This window comes from Sardina pilchardus, chromosome 11 (assembly GCF_963854185.1).
Source record: "Sardina pilchardus chromosome 11, fSarPil1.1, whole genome shotgun sequence".
Lineage (NCBI taxonomy): Eukaryota > Metazoa > Chordata > Actinopteri > Clupeiformes > Clupeidae > Sardina > Sardina pilchardus.
In genome coordinates this window covers 5,534,135-5,540,134 of record NC_085004.1, presented here as the reverse complement: position 1 = coordinate 5,540,134, position 6,000 = coordinate 5,534,135, and positions in this window count along the sequence as shown.

Genomic DNA, 6,000 nt, shown 5'->3' with positions numbered 1-6,000 from the left:
TTACACACCCTTGTCCTGTATGACTGGCCCTTGCTGCTGGGAAGGCATTGTGGCTTGACCACTCCGCATCTCTTATCTGACCCTGCTCAATCACTTTACGTTTGTACACATCACTGCACCATCACAGTAATTCATACAGTAGCCTATACTGTATGTTTGGGAAAGTATATGGAGTCATAAAACTATCTTATACAGTACATATAGTCCATATTATTGTGTTCTGTGATGTGTATGTGTAACTGTCGGTATGGTATTAGTTCAGAATTCTGGGGGTGGTCTAGAAATATGGCCATGCTGAAGGTTGTGAATTGAATCCTAGGAGATCCCTCCGTTATGCTCCTGAGTAAGGTACTTAGCTTTGAGCTACTCCAGCACGTCTGTCCTCAGAGTCGGTTCACAACTTCATCACTCAATAACAGCATCAGCTAAATGACAAGTAATGTAATGCATTTAGATGGGATTAGATTGGGTCTTGGTATTAAGGGAGGAATGGGGTAAGGAGAGTGTTACATAACACCTAGCTGTTGGCTAACATTTAATGCCCCATTGAATTGTCATTGTACATTACAGATACGGCCCTCTACCATATAGAGAGCTTTGTGCACCTAGCGCAGAATATAGGCAGCATATTGCAGGGTTCATTTCCCTCCTTGTAGATATAAGGAGGATTTTGTTGGGCTTTATAAAGACATTCCCTGACGAGCCCTGACATTTTAGTTGAAAAGTGTCTCAGTAATACATTACCACGGTGATAGAGGATGACCTTTGAAGGGACATGAAGGCGGAGAAAAGGACTCCAAGTCCCCTCTTTAGAAACGACACCAAATTCTTTAAGAGCTTTCCAAAGCCGTGCCGCTTGTTTCTCTTTCCCTTCATCTCCTGTACTTCACATTTAATAACTTTCCTGTGTTGACTACAGTAATAATAATAAAAACTGCATCGATAAGCCTCTCATCTTTGCCCTGGAGTCGTTATGCAACTCAATTGGATCAAAAGCAGGTGTCATTAAGAAGCCTGTGGAGGCCTGTGAGTGACTGAGTGGGTAAAACGTTACTCAGAGGACAGGACTGGTGTCGCCGTGGAGGTAAGACTCCCACCCAGCAGTCTTCATGAGATCTGTCTGCCAAAAAGAGGAAATCTGTTCCACATTCCTAAAGTGCTCGGAGCACATGGCATGTTCAGTAACAGAATGTAAACTGAGAGGAGCCGTGTTTAAAATGTGTGACACGCATCTGTTTGAAGGATTGCCCAAAAATTGCTTGAGCAAGCAGGATGAAGTGTTGCTGAGGCAGCTGCCAGTTTGTCTCCACTAACAGTTCAAACAGTTCAAACTGTGCTGGAGTTTGTTGAGAAATGTATTCTCTGAGCTCTGGTTGGACTGCTACTGAAAACAGTGCAGTTAGAATGACAATGTATATGAGGACAGGGAACAGGACCAAGTTAACAGGACAGGGCCATCTATAATAATCTGTAATATACTAGATGTACCGCATAGCGGTATAAAAATATGACTGCTGCTCAGGTCTGCACATTCTCTCCACAAAAATAAATGACACTTGTCAACTTATTGTTGACATCTTTGGCAAACGACTACCTGGTAAATGGATGTGTGTTCGCCTCGCTCATACCTACGGGTCCTGATCTTCCATTCTTGTTTCTGCTCAACTTTTCCGCCCCACACACTTCATCATCTACTCTCCGCACGGGGCCGAAGCAGCTCTGTGGTGGCCGACGCTACCTGTCTGGGTCCAGGCCACTCTGGCGTTCCCGCGGGTGAGTGCCCGAGCGGATCCCCTCGCCGGTCTGCTGGCGGATTTCCGCCTCGCGTGCCTTTCTCCGCGGCCTTCCCATCAGCCATCTGCCAGTGCCCTCAGGGACTCGGCAGCCCGGGCTGCCTCTGCCTGCCTGACTGGTATTCTACCTCACTGAGTCCTCTGACGATCTGCTTATCCATGCAAACCAAAACAACACACACACACAAAAAAGAAAACTGACTGTGCATGACAGCTGGTGAGAGGTAAAGTTTGGGAACAAACAAAAAAAAGCGTGGGGGGAAATATTTTTAAAAACACACAGATGATGAAATGGAACTGAGAGGACGGGTTAGGGGTCAAATGAATGGATGATGCAAAGGAGTTCAACTGTGCTGCTTCGAAGAAACAAGGCAGAGTGATGAATCACAACACACCACATCCATGCCTGGTGACCACACAAACACTCAGCATACACACACACACACACACACACACACACACACACACACACACACACACACACACACACACACACACACACACACACACACCCCATGTCCATGCCTAGTGACCACTCAAACACTCAGCATACACACACACACACACACACACACCCCATGTCCATGCCTAGTGACCACACAAACATTCAGAACACACACAACATCCATGCTTAGTGACCACACAAACACTCACAATACACATACGCCATGTCCATAGTGACCACACAAACACTCATAGACCTACACACACATATCATGTCCATGCTTAGTGACCACACACACACACACACACACACACAAACACACACACACACACACACACACACACTCACACACACACCAGCATAACCATATCATTCTCTAACTCAACACTTACGGCAGCACTCACTTCCTCTCTGTATGAGAGAAAGACAGACAGAGAGGGACACAGAAAGAGAGAAAGGAAGAAAGTAAGAAAATGAGAGAGGAAGAAAGCGAGAGAATGAGAGGCAATGATTGAGAGAGAGAGAGATCCCAGGAGTGCCTCTTACAGGTAAGATCCCTTTCCTCATTTCACACCACATGCACATACCCTTACCACCTTGGACATGTTATATCCGATCCGAGGCACACACACACACACACTACACCAGCATGCACATACCCTTACCACTTTATAGATGTTCTACCCGACCCCAGGCAAACACACACACACACACACCAGCATGCACATACCCTTGCCGCTTTATAGATGTTCTACCCGACCCCAAACACACTGACAACCACACACACACACACACACACACACACTACACCAGCATCCACATACCCTTACTGCTTTATAGATGTTATACCCGACCCCAGGCGCACACACACACACACACACACACACCAGCATGCACAAACCCTTGCTGCTTTATAGATGTACCCGACCCCAAACACACACACACACTACACCAGCATGCACATACCCTTACCGCTTTATAGATGTTATACCCGACCCCAGGCACACACACTTACACTTACATTTACCACATTGTAGATTGTATACCCAACCCATGCAGGCACACACACAAATATGCACACCAGCATGCACATATTCTTACCACCTTGTTGATGTTACACCCAACCCCCGGACACACAAGCACACACACACGCACGCATGCGTGCACGCACACACACACACACACCCTCACCCTCTGAAAGGCTGCGGTGCAACACACCTGCCAGGATCACCAGAATGAAATTCATATGAAACCATAAGCAGAGGCACTGCTGGGGACTGTGTGCTTTGGGCGCTCTGTGCTAAGTCAATTAAGCAGCAAATGACCCTGCAAACGGTGCCGTTACAATGCCAGCGCCACCAACTTGCCTTTAATCTATCATAATTATGACACTAATTGGATCTGATGCTTGATTGCATTCTTACAAGACTTGTAGGTTCACAATGAAAAGTATCCATCCCGGGAAAAAGACTAGGCTAAATATAGACGTCTTGTTCTGCTATAGTGCACAGTGGGTGTTTGTGGTGTCTTTGATGATTTGTGCAATAGGTGAACGTGGTGACACTCTTTCATTCATGAGACTGTTTTGATTGCTTTGCTTCACAATTGATGTTGATGTTATACTTTCTACTGATAGTAATCCTCAAATGTCAGATTCTATACTATCATGACCAGAATGCTCATCAACAGGCAGGCGCGTAGGAACGTAGTAAGCATTGGGGGGGACAAGAATGAGGTCCGTTGCGCGCGCAAAACGCGCGCCGAATTTTTTTTATATTAATAAATAAAGGGGGCGAATTATAAGTCACATAAGAAATAAAAAACGCACACAGCTAGTCTTTAGGACAACTTAAACTGACTCCCCCAATGCTTCCCTTTACATGGTTGCATAAACGTTGCTTAAATGAAAATATGTTTCTTCTTCTTGACTTTTCATATGCCATCTAAGTAAATTTTATGTCAGCTGACAGATGGATGCGCGTTTTGGGCACAATGAATGGGTTTGCCCTTAGTTTAAATGGAGACGCAGGGAGAGCGCGCTGTGGCTATTGTTACCTGTATGCAGCCAGCTCAACAAAGTAACCTGGTTAGAAGATTCCTGTATGCTGCATTGCCGTGACCATTTCCTTGTGGATTTTTCTCATTGGAATACAGCTAACGAACGCGAAAGCTGAGATTGCCTTGCGCATCAGTGTTGGAACGATACTCAACAAACTGTGAGATAAACATTGTTTTTCGTGTCTGGGAGATCTCGTTGTCGTTTTTGACTGTCGGCTTCTTATGTTTATTGTTCGGACGTATGGACACTGAACTTTGAGGGGGTGTTTGTTTGTGCATTATGAAGCTTTGTGTTAATTAGTATGTGTCGGGCCTTCACCTCAGCGCGTAAGTTGCGCGCTAGGTGGCCACGAACGAACACATTGCTTAATTTGTGACAAATAGCCTATTCATCTTTCATTTGTGTTTTTTCATTTGTTAGATTATTGCATGTTTGACGTAGTTTGTAAACAGGCATTCAGATCTGCCCGTTTATCTTAAGTCAACCGAGGCCTTCGGTTGCTCATATCCGCCCGTAACCTTATGTACGTCGTGACAGTGTGTAGATTATAATAAGAGGCAAATTGTCACACATTTAATTTTAAAAGCATAGACTATAATAGGATGAACAAAGTGTATGGACTTGCTAAATCCAGGTAACCAGATAATTAGGCTATGTGCCACGTCAAGCGATAAGCCTACATTTAAAAGCGACAGCCGGGCTATCGTAGACTACTGTATTCACCCACAATAGGCTATCCTCTTAACTATTTCGAAAAGAATGAAAGAAGGCCGTAAACTAAATATTTGGACTGAGAGAGTAGCCTACATTAGCTTTCAGACACTCAAGGTGAGGAAGTGCTCCATGCTGCATTATTGAGAGGCTTCGTTTCGGGAAACATTCTTAAAACACAATGTGAAAGACCTCCGATGCGCACCGATAGCTATAGTTATGGGGCCGTAACTCAGGAGGATATAATTGAGCTAAGTAATCAACAACATCTGTACTTTGCAGCGTTTTTCTTTCGGGAGGGGGTCCAACATTGGGGGTGTCCCGACCCCCCCGACCCCCGTGGTTCCTACGCGCCTGTCAACAGGTCTCACAATATTTTATATTTTTAAATTGTCATGTAAGATGTAATATAACTTTTATGACTGAGCATGCGTCTCATGGAAATCTGTGACCTCCTTCTTGTGACGTTTAGCACATGACTGTGTCAGTCTTATATACTGTAATACTGTGGACAGAACAAGGTTGGAAAACTGCCACTCTCTTTAGAAGTTGCTTTCCGCCCCCACATTGGATATAAGTCAACAGCCAGCAGCATCTGCAGGTCCTACTATGAGCCCACTATGAGCCTGGCAGTGAAATGATGCAACGGCTCTTCACTGATATCTCAGCTCTTCAGTGGTGGCAATTTCACAAGCCCAATTAAAACCTTTTATTTAGGCTGGGTACTGAAATGGGCCTTTTGACTAAATGGCGCAATGACGCATTGACTTTGGCAACCAAAATTGAACTACAATGGCTTTGTGCTATTGACATCACATGGAAGTGGTGTTCTTATACACCCATGTTTCAGTGGCTGTTTCTAAGTTCAAGATTTTCAAATGAAGGAGGGCACAACCTTGCCTCATGTTCATGATAGCTCTTTGGTTATAAACAACATATTTCATCAAAAACACGACAAAATGGTTTCCATTCTATTGTATGTCTCCTTTAAA